The sequence below is a fragment of the Penaeus monodon genome, chromosome 14 (assembly GCF_015228065.2).
Source record: "Penaeus monodon isolate SGIC_2016 chromosome 14, NSTDA_Pmon_1, whole genome shotgun sequence".
In the NCBI taxonomy this organism is placed as follows: Eukaryota; Metazoa; Arthropoda; class Malacostraca; order Decapoda; family Penaeidae; genus Penaeus; species Penaeus monodon.
The window spans coordinates 34,696,583-34,711,582 of record NC_051399.1 but is presented as its reverse complement, the minus strand read 5'-3'; positions in this window follow the sequence as shown (position 1 = coordinate 34,711,582).

Below are 15,000 nucleotides of genomic sequence, written 5' to 3'. Positions count from 1 at the left end.
AATCCTCCTTATATCGCCTGCCCCTTATAACGGTCACAACACAACCCTCGCGGTCAGGTCCTTGCTGCGGCTGATTCCTCCTGGCGGGGGGAACGGCTTCGCGGCTGGAGGCCAATTATACAGCGAGTTTATGGCACTGTTCGGGATGGAAGGCTGATGAACGGATGGGCACTTAAAATTCACGGCCAAACCTCACAAAATAGATAAAAAAAAACATACAACAGAATACATACAGGTGTATATTTGACACTACTGGCTTTCAAACTTGTACTTCCAGTGACTCCAATTAAGCTATTTTAGCCTAGACTATGAACCCACTGGACTGCACTGTATGCGTATGTATACACACATAAAGAAACACACACACACACACACACACACACACACACACAACACGTGTATGAAAAGTATCTGGGCGTAATTATCATAACAATAATATGAATTTACAGTGCAAAACACGTAGCGATTATAAACAGCAAAAATAAAATATTTTAACTTTATTCGAGTAAAAACATGACAATCTTCTTTAATATAATATGCAGTTCAACAACTTTTGAAGACAATTCCCATGCACCAGGAATTCATTTCTCCCACGAAAATCCATAATTCAAAGTTGAAATTTAGCCTATTTCGCTCGAAATTTCTAACATGGGCCTACATTATTTCTCTTGTAAATTTGTGGGAATTTTCCATGACCTCGCATGTTTCATTCGTGACCCCAAGGAAAACGATGGTGTCTCGGGGTCGGAAAAAGGGCCTTCTACCCTTACAAGTTTTTATAACGTGTATATGCACGCACGCACATACCACACACACACACACAACACACACAACACACACACACACACCACACCAAAATATATATTATATATATAATATAATAATATATATTATATATATAGTGTGTTTGTGTGTGGTGTTTGGTGTGTGTGGTGTGTGTGTGTGTGATGTGTGTGTGGTGTTGTGTGTGTGTGTGTGTGTGTTGTGTTGTGTGTTTTTACGTGTATATATATATATATATATATTATATATATATATATATATATATATATATATATATACATATATATATGAAGAAATAATACAAACCATAGCAACCAACCTCACAGTCAATGACATAAGAAAGAAAATAATATATATAAACACAGAGATTATGAAAAAAGGGGAGATGAAAAGAAAAAGAAAGAGACAAAAGAGAGAAGAGTAGCGAAAGAGAGAGAAAAGGAGAGAAGAGAGCAGAGGGGAGAAAAAGAGGTGAACAATAGAAGGAAGAAAAAAAAGAAAACGATAGAGGAGACAACTGAAAAAGACGAGATAAAAGATAGAAAAAGAAAAGGAAAAGGATGAAAGAAAAATGAGAAGGAAAAGATGAAAAAGCGAGAAGAAAGCAAATCGAAGAAGACAGATAGAAGAGGGAGACATGAGAGAGTAGACGAGAGAATAGAGAGAGATGAGGTGAGAGAGGTGGAGAGAGAAGACAGAGAGAGTAGCAGATGAGAGGAGAGTGAGAGGTAGAGTGAGAGAGAGAGAGAGAGAGAGAGGAGAGGAAGAGGAGAGAGAGAGAGAGGAGAGAGAGAGAGAGGAGGAGAGAGGAGAGAGAGAGAGGAGGATGAGAGGAGAGGAGAGGAGAGAGAGAGAGAGAGAGAGGGGGGAGAGGGGGAGAGAGAGAGAGAGAGAGAGAGAAAATCACTCCCACCCACCGAAGATTCAGCCTCCTTTGCGTCAAGATGGTCCAAAGCCTCGACGAACGAACGAACGAAAAAAGAAAAGAAGAAAGAGTAAGAAAAAAATGCGTTGTCCTGGATGTCGGGGGAAATAAAGCGTCTCCGATATTTCGCAGAGATTTCTCGGGGCCGGCTGACGGAAATCTCAGACGGAGGCATTTCCGAGAGCGTGGGCCGTTATCGCCGCGGAAATGATGTCCGCCGCCGTAATCGCTCGCCGCCCATTTTTATCGTGGGTGTTCGAACCCCGCCGGGAAAAACAGCGGCTGAGGTGGCAGCAGAAGTAGTAGCAGTAATAGTAGAAGTGGTATTGTAATAGTATAGCAGTTATAGTAATAGTAGTATTAGTATAGTAATAGCGAAGCAATAGTAGTAGTAATAGTATTCACAGTAATAGTAATAGAACTAATAAAAATCAATGGTGAAGATAATAGCAGTAGTGGGATCATTAGCAGAAGTTGCCGCAGTAATATGGGAAAACAATATTAAAAGACAAATAAAAACAACACGAATGATGAAAAGAATCACAAAAAATAGATCCCAAGAGTTTCATTAAAGAAAGAAAAAAAGGAAGAAAAAACAAAAAGGAACAGAAAACGAACTACGAATCGAATTCATCCAGCCATCAGCGAGGCATCCCAGACCTCCAGAAGGCGATCGAACTCGGGAAAGGCTTCGCAGATTGGCCGAGATCAATCAACGAGGAAGTTTTTTACGCAGAGCCACAAGTTTCTCTCGAGGCTGGGAGTTTCCGTTTCCTCGAGGCTCAACTGTAACTGGTGCGAGAACGAGATATAAACTTTGGGCGATAATTTGGCCAAACGAAACTCGGGACGGGAGGGGGTAGGGGGAGGAACTGCAAGGAAAGCTTTCTCCACTCGCCAAGGTTCTCTCTATTTCTCTCCCTCTCTCCATCTCTCTATTTCTCTCCCCCTCTTTTTTTCTCTCCCTCTCTCTCTCTTATCTATTTCTCTCCCTCACTCCCTACATCTCTTGCGCCAAGCATCCTTCGCCGCTTCTTTATGAAATAAATGCGCCAGGACTACAATACCCCCCCTTGCATCCATTGCCAAATTCACAAGAGGAAAATTTATCCGGTAATATATTGCACAAAAAAGCACTGCGGGCTACCGGAGGCACGAAGGATTTCAATCAGTAAATTACTGTGGAAACCATTTAAGTGTTTATTTATGTTGGAGTAGGAAGTAGGAGGAGATGGAGGTAGAGACGGAATGGAAAGGGTGATGGGGGAAGTGGGAAGGTAGGAGGGAGGGAGGGATGGAGAAAGGGATGTACAAGGAGGGAGGAGGACAATGACAAGAGGAAGGGAAGGACGAATGAACGAGTAAAAGAAAGTGGAAAAGAATAGAGGGAGAGGAGAGGATGGGGGACAGATAATAAAATGAGGAATAGGACGTGGGAAGAAACAAAAGAAAACTATATACAAATATAACGGTATATGTTCATTACCAAATCAGCCAATAGAAGCATACGCTTTTAGGAGGAAATGCCAAGCAACCCACACAACAGACTAGTATAATCCTTAGAGACTAAAATTCAAGACTGCCGCGACCTCGACGATGCACATTTGAACAGTCCTCGAACCTCTCTTGTGACAGCTGTACTACTATCACCTACCGTATTTTACAATAAAACCTAAGAAAACAACATGGAAAAACAGGAGGGCATCGACGGTACAAGATCTGGGATGTTAAGCTGATTGCTAGCACACCGTTCATGCTCGCCAAGGTCGTCTGTAGCGAGGTTGTCAGGGCGGTGGTGGGCATCACGCGAACAGAACGCTGGACGGGAAAATACATCGCGAGTCGAAAGGACGCTAGGCTTGAAAATACATCGCGAGTCGTGGTTCACTGGATCCCGAATGAGCCCGAGGGGAGCACGTACCCCTCACCGTCAGTGGATGCAAGTCGTAGAACACACGCCACCAAGCTTATGAGAGCAGGTCGTAAACCCGTGAGCCGTAAACCACGTGCTCGTCGCTGTCGCCCCTGCAGGTCCCAGATGCAGCTTCACGCCCCTCACCCTCCCCCTCGCGAACGCTCCCAGAGGAAGCTTACCTTGCACGGGGGGAAACCCATCACGTGAAGACAGAGCGAGCGATAACGGAATCCTCCTCGGCCCTGACGCGCGTGGACTGACCGAGTGGCACACTGGTTGCCGTAGCTGTTGTTAAAGTGTCCCTGTAGCGTACCTGAGCTGCGGGCTGGCCTAGCCGGGGACCTGGCGGTGCAGCTTTAAAATCTTTCCTCGCCACGTGCACCTCTTTCTCACCTCCTCCATCCTCGCCCTCATCGTCATTCCCAAACATAATCCGTCCTTCCACTCTCTATCCCTGAATCCCCCCTCCGTCCATTTCGTCTTCCAGTCCTAACTGTCCAGTCTTTCCAGAACCCTTCGATCACCTTCGTTTCTCTACTATCGTCCTCGATCATATTCATTTTTTTTTATTTTTAACATGAGCAGTAAGTTTTCGATTTCAATAACGTGAATTACGATTATAATACACATATAAAAAATGCCACCACCAAAAGTTACCGTTAACTCAAATCCATAACGCATTTTTCCTTTTTGCGTAAGCCAATTTCCAACTTTCCCGAGCCTACCTATTGTGACTCATCCCTACATTCAGCGGCCCCAACAAGTCCCCTAATCTAAGGCTCCAACTTCTGGACGGGGAATTGGGGGGAGGGGGGAGGGGAGGGAAGATTATAAGTGCTTAATGACTATCCATGAAAAGAACTGAATAGTCAGTCGACACATCAAGCTGTGTAGGGAATCACTAGGTTCAGATATATGTAATCATATTTTTTTCTTCATGATATTCTTATGTGTGACGTAACGTCTGGCTTATATGGCACTGAAAAAGGTTTTCCCCTAATGATCTTCCAGGAAAACGAACATTTCCGACAAGCAACTGTGTTCCTAAACGATATCAGAATTTTAAAATTTTCGCTCAAAAATGCTGAGAAAAGGTAACGATATGAATCCAACGAAATGGGCTGGATCGTCGAAGATGGCAGAATGATTCCTTTGAATACATCCTCCATACGTGTCAGAAGAGCTTCTTAAACTTATTAGTTGTAACTGCAAAAAAAAATGGGTGCTCGAACCTTCGATGCAGCAGCAGCTTGGAATGTACACCGGATTGAGGAGAATGTCGTGCAGGAAGTTATGAAAATGCAATGCAAGCTGATATGGAGGACATGAATGTTGAATCATTTTCATGACTTTTATGTAAGTGGTTTGTTAGAATGCCATTTTTCGCTTATATTGGCATGGTGATATGCTTTAGTATAGGTTTTAATTTGGTATTTTGTTTGATCTTAACAAGTTCATTCTAAAACTCGACATCGATCGACGGAAATAATTCAGGGTTTCGTCCCTAAATGCTTAACTAGGAGGATAATACGCTCAATATTCGTTTTTACTCGATATCTTTTGCGGTAGAATATATGGAAATAAGTTGAATATGATGACGTAATCAATCAGCCGACTGGTGCAAGTTTTGAATGCAACTATTTTTTTTTAGATTCAAAGAAGGATTATTGGTTTGTTGCAAAATTGAATTACACCAATAGCTTTTGAAGACAAAATTTGTCCTGCAACGATATAGTTAGATATATGATGTCACAGAGACGATAGATTAAATAAAGATATAGGAAAATATCTAATTGTCGTAGTTTAAATCTTTTCATGTTTTTGGCTTAGACTGCACGATTCGATATATTCGATAGGAACTTTTTGGTCCACCATTGTAATACAAAGAGGACAAACGTACCCGCAAATATAGTGCGTATTACCTTCCAATTTTAGAGATGCTCCACTTGTAGGATTTCCTACAAGTGGAAGTTTGATATGTTATAGAGAATAGTTTATTCTGTTAAAAAAAAAACATATTTGGTTTATGTTGGGATTTGTTTGAAGTTGCGTCACAACTTGACTGGACTTTAATAGGAAAGGAAGAGTAAGCTTTCCCTAGATATATGTACAAAATATATCATGACCGGAAACTATACAGATATCATTAATCAGAATGTAAGAATAAGTATAATGTGATGTGTGTTGTTGGTTTCTATATACAATGCAAACTTTACTGTACGACTATTTATAACGGACCGTGTCCCCAAACCACATCTAACAAAAGGAACTCAAGGTGTGGCAGCCCCGTCCCTTGCCCCTTGCCCCTACTCCTACCCATATCCCTGAGGTCATTTCGACCCAAAATGTCAACACATTACCTTAAATGCCACGCCATACGCATGCCCTGCACGAGGAGAGGGAGGTAATACTCTATTTTTTTCCCATTAATGGAAGTCAATAACACGAAATCATGATCATTTGCTAATGGACAACAATGCCAATTATTTTTTTTTAAAATAGGCCATTAAAAAAAAGTTCCAGAGAAAAAAAAACTATAGCCATAAAAAGTCACTTTCACCATGCTGCCTCGGGCCTCAGCATCGTCGCCAGCCAGGGGGCCTGCACGTCAACAGCGCGACTTGCCTTTCCTTGCCTTTGTCAGCCTTTCCGTTCATCCCAGCCCCGCCAGAGCTGGAGTCGAGGGGAAGAGGGGAGGGCAATGGCCAGGAATTTCGCTGTTGCGTAATTTTCTTTCCTTACATTTTGTACGCAGAGGATGCGTGGGCTGTACGACTTTTTGTCTTGGTAAATGTGCACGAATTACTGTATCTTTCAGCTATTTAATGTAATATCTTAATTTTATGCTTTATTTATTTATGAAAATCTTCCGAATATGCTAGGAACTCTTTCTCTACCGTTATTCAATATTCCAGTATAGTATATCGGGAGCACCCCTACAAAATAACGACAGATCCCTATATAGCCTCTATACCAGATTCTGTCCCTTTCGATGATCTTCGCCCATCACCTAACTCACACACTCACCACCAAGGCCGAAGTCACGACTCGACAAACACTCTTATAGCCATCGACTTCATCACCACAGCAGCACCAGCAGCACCAGCATTCTGCCACGCAAACACAAACACGGCCGCCACGCTGAGTCAACACCCGGCCTCAACCTCCGCTTGTTTTAGCACTTGCCCGCGATCACTACCGGCGCTGCACAGACTTCAACTCCCCCCACCCCACCTCCCACCGCGGAACACCCAAGCTGGCTCGATACCGGAAGGGAAATCATTCAATGTCTGATATCTTATCTCTTTTACAACATAAGTTTTACAAAACCTACAACATCGATCGATGAGTAGGGGGGTGAGGTGCGTCGTCGAAGTCAGGTGTAAAGGATGAGTCCGTAGGTGCATAATATGAAACAGAAAGGTGAATGAGGTTATTGTTAGCCGCTCCGGCAGACTACCTGGCCGCTCCTTGGCGCCAATGATTCACTCTCAGACACCAACTCGGATGACAATAGTCAATCAATTCTTTGTTGCTCTCACGCGAGCGCATGCATTTATGTGCAGTCCATGTGGCAGAAAAGAAGATGGAGGAGGGATGGGATTGGGAGGGAGAAAGAGAGAGAAAAGAGTAAGGGGAGGAAGAAAGAAAAGAGTAGGGGGATGGGGGGCAGAGGAAAGGAAGGAAGAAGGGAGGAAGGAAGGAAAGGATGGAGGGTGAGAGGGAGAGAGAGAGAGGGTATAAAACGTAAAGAAATGATAAAACAGAGAAAGGAGAGATACATCAATAATAGAGAAGACTGGGAAAGGAGATGGATGGGGAGGAGAACGCTGGCAAAGGACACGAAAAAAGTAGAAGAGGAATAAGCGCGCTAGGAAGCGCAGCTCTCTCTCCGCTTCTCTCTCTCTCTCTCTCTCTCTCTCTCTCTCTCTCTCTCTCTCTCTCTCTCTCTCTCTCTCTCTCTCTCTCTCTCTCTCTCTCGAAATCCTTTCCCACGGGCCTGACCTGGCCTGGCCTGGCCTAGCCTGGCCTTACCTTACCTCCCCTCACCTCGCCTCCCCTCGTCCCTCCATCGCCTCGCCTCGCTTCCCTTCCCGGCTGGTTCGCGAGGCCATTACCCAGATTTCGCAAGGTTCAACAGCCCGGCGAGCTCGCGTGTGTGCACCATCCCCGGTTTGTCTTCGCGGAACGTCAACATCTTAAGAGGAACGTTCACTCTCGTTCTCTCTTCGCCCCCTGCCCCGACCTGGGAATTTTGCCTGAGGGCCTTCCAGGCAGCGGAGAACAAAGCAGAGATGCTGTATCAGGGATCCCATGCCGGGAAGGAGAGGGGGTGGGGTGTAGGAGAGTAGTGGAGGGGCAAGAGAGAGAGAGAGAGAGAGGGGGGAAGTGGGAGGGGAAGGGGAGAGAGGGGGGGGCAGAGAAGAGAGAGAGGAGAGGAGAGAGGAGAGAAGAGAGAGAGAGAGGAGAGAGAGAGAGAGAGAGAGAGAGAGAGAGAGAGAGAGAGAGGGGGGGGGGGGGGGGGAGAGAGGGGGGGGAGAGAGGGGAGGGAGGGAGAGGAGAGAGAGAGGAGGGGGCGGGGGGGGAGAGAGGGGGGAGAGAGGGGGAGAGAGAGGAGAGGGGGGGGGGGGGGGGAGGGAGGAAGGAGGAAGGGAGGAAGGAAGGAAGGGAGGGAGGGAAGGTGGAAGGGAGGAAGGAAGGGAGGGAGGGAGGGAGGAAGGAAGGAAGAAAGGAAGGAAGGAGAGAGAGAGAGGAGAGAGAGAGAGGGAGAGAGAGAGGGGAGAGGAGAGAGAGAGAGGATGAGGAAAAGGGGAAGAGAGAGAGAGAGGAGAGACGAAGAGGAGAGGATAGAGAGAGAGGAGAGAAGAGAGGGGAGAGGAGAGAGAAAAGGGGGGGAAAGAGGAAGGAGGGAGGGGGGGGAGGGAAGGGATGGATGGGGGGGAGGGGGAGGGAGGGAGGGAGGGGAGGAGGGAGGGGGTGGAGAGAGAGAGAGAGAGAGAGAGAGAGAGAGGCAAAAGAAAAGGAAGAAAGAGAGAGAGAGTCAAAAGAAAAGGAAGAAGAGAGAGAGAGAGAGAGAGAGTCAAAAGAAAAGGAAGAAGAGAGAGAGAGAGAGTCAAAAGAAAAGGAAGAAGAGGGAGAGGGAGGGAGAGACAGGGAGAGCGAGAGAGTTGTTTATCAGGGATCTCGCGACGGGGAAGGGAGGAGGAAATGGGGAGAAGGGCCGGGGGCTGAGGGGGGGGAGGGTTGTTTATCGTGGCTTCAGGGGGTCTTTACTGCCGACATCAGCCCCCTGAGGATATCTCGATGCAGCTCGAGCTCAGCCTGACCTTGACCGACCGCCGCTCCAAGGTCACGTCCACTTTACATATCGAGCGTTGGGCGCGAAAGCAAGCAAATAGAAGCACAAAAATAACGGGAAACTAACGAGATAACGCTAAAACCAAACAGCAGCCTCATTCTTCATCAAACTGTCATCTCGACCATCATCAGAAGTTCCCGTGCTTGTAATTGCTCAGCCACAGTAACGACCACACATGCACACCCGAGTACTATGGAAGCACGACAAAACATAGGCAACACTGCAACAGCGAGGCCACTTCATCAATCACTGACACAATCTCCTCCTTATCCCCCTCCCCCCCTCCCTCCCTCGGTCCCTCTCTGTCTGGTAGTGAGGTCTTGGCGCCCACCTGTCTCCACGGGGAGTCTGTGAACACGCCCATTTTTACTGGTCGCCCGCACGTGCACGCCATGCATAGGGAAGTTAATGGAAATATATAGGCAGATAACATGACCGGGCGTCTGTCTCTGTCTCTCACATTCTTCTATCTCTACTCCTTTTTCTACTGCTTTCTCTCTAAACCACTTTCCCTCCGTCACTCATCTTTCTTCTCTCTGTTCGTGTACCTGTCTATTCCTATTTCCATTTTCTTTACTCTCTTTCTGTCTGCATTTTTATTTCTGTCTTAGTCTTTTTAGCTGCCTGTCTATACCTGTCTCTGTGTGTGCCTATCCCTCCCCGTCCCCTTCTACTCATTTTCCTCTCCTCTCTCCTCCTCTCGCACCGTTCTAATTCCTTTCCGTTCCTAGCATACTTGCCGATCGCACTTTCTTGATACCCTCTTCTTCTTTAATGACCTTCTCCTCTAAGTCCGCCCCCGCCATGCCCTTCTCCTCCTCCAAGTCGTCGTCGTCGTCGTCGTCGTCCTCCGCCTCCTCCCCCTCCCCCTCCTCCTCCCCCCTCTTTCCCGAACACGAGCTGTAATGGACCGCTATTTTCCGATACCTTAACAATGCCACTTACACTCCCCTCCTCTCTTCCCCCCATTTACGCCCCCCTCCCAGTACTACTGCAAAAATAATGATGATAATGATCCTGATGATGGCGCCGTGTGCGCGGGCGAGGTGAAGAAGCAGAGACAGAAAAAGAAAAGAGGAGAAACAGAAACACAAAATAATACGAACAAAAGGAAAACAAAAGAAAAGTTGCACCAAACACAACAACAGAAACACCAGAAAAGACGAAACATACCTTAAAAACACACACACACACAACAACAACTTTAAAAGACGAGGCGAACAGATTAAAGAAGAAGAAGAAGAGAAGAAAAAAGGAGAAACAAGAAATAAGAACCGAGGTCTATGAACTCCCAGTAAACAAGGTCAAGAAAGGCTCGAATGATGTTTTCCAGACGCTCTACGCTATTTAAGACGCAGATAGCTCAAAACTCCTCCCGGAAGAACGACGGGAATTTTACGGAGGGGAGGGGGAAGGGGAGGAGAGGAGATAATACTGCTGTGTAGGAGGAGGATGATCACGGAGAGGAGAAAGTGGAAGACAGAAGGTATTGAGGAAAAGAGAGAAGATAGTGAGGAGAAAGAGGAGGAGAGAGGGTAGTGAGGAGAAAGAGAAAAAGAGAAAGTAGTGAAGAGAAAGAGAAAGAGAAAAGAGAAAGTACTGCGGATAAAGAGGAGAGACGGTGGCGGGGAGACAGAGAAAGGGAGACGGTGGTGAGGAGAAAGATGAAGAGAAAATGTAGTAAGGAAAAAGAGGAAGAGAGAGGTCGGTGAAGCGAGAGGAGAGGAGAAAGGAGGAGAGAGGAGAAAAGAGGAAAGGAGAGGGGAAAGGAGGAGAGAGGAGAAAAGGAGAGATGAGGAAAGGAGATATGAGGAAAGGAGAGGTGAAAGGAGGAGAGGAGAGGGAAGGAGATCGAGAGAGGACGGGAGTGAGGAATGAAAGACTTAGAAATGAACTTACGGAAAATACTCACGAGACCCGAAATATCTAATAACAATAAAACAAGGGAGAACAATCAAGTTAGTGATCATGTAAGACGGGAAATGGGGGAAAATACACGAATGAAGAACACTGGAGAAAAGGAGGAAAACGAAAATGTAAAAGAGGAAGAAAACGAAGATATAACGAGAGTGGAGGGCGGGGAAGAGGAGTAACGGAAGAGAAGAATTCCAGAGATAGATTCCGGAGGAGGAAAAGAAAAAGAGGAGGAGGAGGAAAAGAAAAGGAAAAGGCGAAGGAGGAGGAGGAACAATGGGAAGGAAAAGGAGGATGAGGTAAAGGAGAACGAAAATGATTCCAAAAGGAAGAGGAGGTAGACGAAAACGTACCAGGGGACAGCTAACAACTAATATAAGCAGGAGAAAAGGAGCGGAGGACAGAAAGAATGTATAAATAATGGGGCGAAGAGCGTAGACGCAGCAAGGGAAGAGAAGAGCCCCACCTGTTCTATTGATCTGAGAGACGTAGAGGCATTGTATACATTTCCCGGTAGACTCCCATATCTCAAGCTCCTTCCTGGCTAACGACTTCCCTTTCCTTCCTGTCCTCTTCGATTCCTTCCTTACCATCCTTTTTACTAGACCTCATCCCTTCCATTTACCCTTATCATTATAATTTTTCTAGGGAGACGGAGGGGGGAGAAGGGAGAGAGGGAGAGGGGGATAGATTGGAGACATGGAGATGGAGAGAGGGAACGAGAAGTGGGGGAGAGAGAGGGGAGGGAGATGGGGGGGGTGATATGAGATGAGAGGAGAGAGAAAGAGAGAGAGAAAGAGAAGAGAGAGAGAGAGAGAGAGAGAGGGAGAGAGAGAGAGAGAGAGAGAGAGAGAGAGAGAGAGAGAGAGAGAGAGAGAGAGAGAGAGAGAGAGAGAGAGAGAGAGAGAGGGGTAGGAACAGCGAGAGGGAGTGGAAGAGAGGGAGGGAGAGAGGGAGGGAGGGAGAGGAAGAAAGAAAGAAAGAAAGAGAGAGAATGAATAGTTCAGTGAAAGAGGGCTAGAGAGAGAGAGAGGTCTAAAACCCGAAGGCAAGAGTGGGTGAGAGGGTGGCTGGGTGAGTGGGGTGGGTGAGGGCACGTTCCTACTTACGTGCTAATTCCTCTCTGGTGATCGATGTCTAAGGGGCAAAGGGGGTGAGCAGAGGAGGGAGGGCCAAGAGAGAGAGGGGAGGTGGTGGAGTGTGCGTTTGAACCACTCTACATGCGAAGAAGAAAAAGTACCAAAAAGTGAGCTCGGGGGGGGGGGGGGGAGGGTTGATGGGGGTTCAGGGGGTTTTTGGAAAACCCCGGGGGGGAAGAGAGTGGGGGGGTAGGAGAGAGGAAAGGGGAGAACAAACGGGGGGGGGGAAAAGGGAAAGAAAGAAGAAAAAAAGGGAAAAGAGAAAGGGAAAACCAACGGTATTTCAAACGAAGGGGCATTGAATTTCCCTTTGATGATCAGAAACGTAACGACCCCAGCCCAGCTTAAACCACAAACATGCATGAACAGAGCACCATCAATACGAAATTAATTTCCCCCCCCCCGGGGGGGGGAGGTCGGGAGGGGGCCAGGGGATGTGAAAAGAAATGGTGGGGGAGATGAAAGGGGGGAAGAAGGGGGAAATTAGAGATGAAAAGGACGGGGAGGGCCCCAATTCCCTTTTAAGTTTTAAACCCCGAAACCCTTTGGAGGACCGGGGAAAGGGGCATGGTTATTGTTAGGGTGTCATGAACCGCGGTGGGGGACGGAAAAAAAATTTTTTAAAGGGGGGGGAATTTTAGAGGGGAGAAAAGGAAAATTTGATTTTTCAGAAAGCCCCCGAATCCCCCCAAGGGGTAGGGCGCGTGGGGACTCGGGGGGCCCCCTTAAAACCCCCCCCGGGAAGAAAGAGCGAAGGACCGTTTTTGAAAAAAACCCAAATCCAAAAACCCCAGAAGTAAAAAGAGTAAGATTGGTGGCGGTGTGGGGGGGGGGGAAAAAAAAGGAGGGAAAAAGGGAAAAAAACAAAAAATAAAAAAAAGGAAAAAAAAAAAATTAAAAAACCCAAAAAACAAAAAAAAAAGAAAAAATACAAAAAAAACCCCAAAAAAAACTTTTGGGCGAAGAAAAATTAAAAGAAAAAAAGAAAAAAAAAAGGGAAAAAAAGAAAAGGGAGGTCTATGAATAAAAAAGGTGGGTAAAGAGAAGCCAGGTATTTAAGAAAAAAAAAAAAACCCCCGGAAAAAGCGGGAAACGGAGGGGGGGGGGGGGAAGAGGAGAAAAGTGTGAGGGGGGGAAAAGGAGAGGAGAAAGGGAAAGAAAAGGTTTTGGGGAAAAAAGAAAAAAAAGAAGTAGGAGAAAGAAAAAGGGGGAGGAGGAAAAAAAAAAAAAATGGAAGGGGAGAAAAAAAAAAAGAAAAAAGGGGGAAAAAAAAGAAAAAAGGGGGGAAAAAAAAGGGGAGCCCGGGGAAAAAGAAAAAAAGAAAAAAAAGGGAAAAAAAAGGGGAATCTTTTTAAGGGAAAGGGGAAAAAGAAAAAAAAAAGGGGGGGGGGAAAAAAAGGGGAAAGGGGGAAAAAGGAAAGGGGGAAAGGAAAAGGAAAGGGGTTTTAAAGGAGGGGGGGAAAAAGGGTCGGGGGAAGGGAGGAGGAATAAAATTAGAAAAACACGGAAAAATACCCCGGGACCCAAAAAAAAATAAAAAAGGGAGAAAAAGGTTAATTGAAGGGGGAAAGGGGGAAAAAACAAAAAAACCATAAAAAAAGGGAAAAAAAAGAAAAAAGGGAAAAAGAAAAACAAGGGGGGGGGGGGGAAATCGGAAAAGGAACCAAAAAATTTGGAAGGAAAAAAAAAAGAAGGAGGAGGAAAAGAAAAGGAAAAGGCGAAGGAGGAGGAGGAACAATGGGAAGGAAAAGGAGGATGAGGTAAAGGAGAACGAAAATGATTCCAAAAGGAAGAGGAGGTAGACGAAAACGTACCAGGGGACAGCTAACAACTAATATAAGCAGGAGAAAAGGAGCGGAGGACAGAAAGAATGTATAAATAATGGGGCGAAGAGCGTAGACGCAGCAAGGGAAGAGAAGAGCCCCACCTGTTCTATTGATCTGAGAGACGTAGAGGCATTGTATACATTTCCCGGTAGACTCCCATATCTCAAGCTCCTTCCTGGCTAACGACTTCCCTTTCCTTCCTGTCCTCTTCGATTCCTTCCTTACCATCCTTTTTACTAGACCTCATCCCTTCCATTTACCCTTATCATTATAATTTTTCTAGGGAGACGGAGGGGGGAGAAGGGGGAGAGGGGGAGAGGGGGATAGATTGGAGACATGGAGATGGAGAGAGGGAACGAGAAGTGGGGGAGAGAGAGGGGAGGGAGATGGGGGGGTGATATGAGATGAGAGGAGAGAGAAAGAGAGAGAGAAAGAGAGAGAGAAAGAGAGAGAGAGAGGAGAGAGAGAGAGAGAGGGGAGAGAGAGAAGAGAGAGAGAGAGAGAGGAGAGAGAGAGAGACAGAGAGAGAGGGGGGGGGAGAGGGGTAGGAACAGCGAGAGGGAGTGGAAGAGAGGGAGGGAGGGAGGGAGGGAGGGAGGGAGGGAGAGGAAGAAAGAAAGAAAGAAAGAGAGAGAATGAATAGTTCAGTGAAAGAGGGCTAGAGAGAGAGAGAGAGGTCTAAAACCCGAAGGCAAGAGTGGGTGAGAGGGTGGCTGGGTGAGTGGGGTGGGTGAGGGCACGTTCCTACTTACGTGCTAATTCCTCTCTGGTGATCGATGTCTAAGGGGCAAAGGGGGTGAGCAGAGGAGGGGAGGGCCAAGAGAGAGAGGGGAGGTGGTGGAGTGTGCGTTTGAACCACTCTACATGCGAGAAGAAATGTACAAAAATGTGTCAGGACTCGAATGGATTTAAACCCCGCTGGCTTGGCCATGGAAATGCTTGAAACAATTTGCATTGCAACTACATGCACCTACTGCAGTATGTGCAAGAGAGGGAGAAGAGGAGGATGGTAGCATATGGGGATGGGAGGAAAAGTGGGGGGGATAGAGAGAGGGGGGGGAGAAGGCGAAGGGTAGTAAGGAAAAAAGGGGAAGGAAGAAAATGGAAGCGGAAGAGGCTAAGAAGACGTTGACGAAGAG